The sequence below is a fragment of the Fukomys damarensis genome, unplaced genomic scaffold (genome assembly GCF_012274545.1).
Source record: "Fukomys damarensis isolate Sample0158 unplaced genomic scaffold, DMR_v1.0_HiC HiC_scaffold_24, whole genome shotgun sequence".
Taxonomy (NCBI): domain Eukaryota; kingdom Metazoa; phylum Chordata; class Mammalia; order Rodentia; family Bathyergidae; genus Fukomys; species Fukomys damarensis.
The window spans coordinates 3,427,106-3,428,344 of NW_022900936.1; positions in this window are offsets into that span (position 1 = coordinate 3,427,106).

Below are 1,239 nucleotides of genomic sequence, written 5' to 3' on the forward strand. Positions count from 1 at the left end.
TACTCCAGAAAGGTCCCTTGGCTTGTTGATGCCTGGTTCACCATCAGTTCCATCCCAGCTTTCTTTTTCTGTTTCATTTTTAATTTTTATTGTTTTGGTTGTTTTGAGTCCAGGTCTCATTGTGCAACCTGGGCTGGCCTCGAACTCACGGCGATCCTCCTGCCTCAGCCTCTGAGTGCTGAGATGAAAGGTGTGTGCCATCACACCCGGCTATGGTTCAATTTTTGTTAGTTTTTATGGTTTTAAATTCACTGATATTTTCTTCTGCAATATCTGAACTGCTGTTAACATGACCCAGAGTAATTTTCATCTCATCACAAGTTTTCATCTCTAAGAGTTCAGTTAGTTTGGCTTTTTAAAAAATATGCCTGCCATGCCTGTATGCTGCTCGCTTTTCTCTGGAGAGATGTAGCTCCTCTCTGACTTTCCATTTACCGGTCTGTCTCTCCTGGATGGGTGCCGGGTAGATGGCTTTGCTCCTTGACACCCTCTCCCGAGAATTTTGCTCGTTTGCCGTCCCATGGTTTACAGAGTTGGGCGCTGATGGTTTTGTATCCCTACAAGTATTCTTCAGCTGAGTCCTGGGACTCGGTTAAGCCTCTTGTATGTAATCGTCTTTCCAATTTTTAAAAATAAATTGTATTCTTGTGAGACAGGAATGGTGGCGTGCCTATAATCCCAGCTATTTGGGAAGCTGAGCTGGGAGGATCACAAGTTCAAGTCCTGCCTGGCAACTTTGTGAGACCCTGCCTCAAAATCAATTGGATGGGCTGGAGATATAGCTCGGTGTGAAGGCCTAGGGTTCGATCCCCACTACCAAAGAAGTAAAATGAAATAAAAAATAAAATTGCACTCTCATGATGTATACCTCGGACCGTCCATTTCTGCGACAGTTTCGTGTCTCCTTTTCAAGAGACGCCCAAAAGCGTCCCATTTCCGGTCACAGGGGGACAATCAGCGCATGCGTACTACAAGTGCGGCCCAGGGCAGGATAATCAGCACTTCCGCCCCTTTCTTTGGGACCTGCTCTTTCTCGCTTTGCTTTTAAGCTTTGTCAGGCGGGGTCCGTGCAGACTGGCGGACTACTTTCTCTTAACGTCGAGCAAAACGTTCCCACAACTCGGCCCTAATTGCCCTAACCAGGGTTCTCTCTGTGAGACTAGGCCTTTCCTCCCACGCATGCGCAGCCAGGGCGCCTGGCGGTGCCCAGCGCGCCCCCTGCCGGCCGCCCTCGCCTCT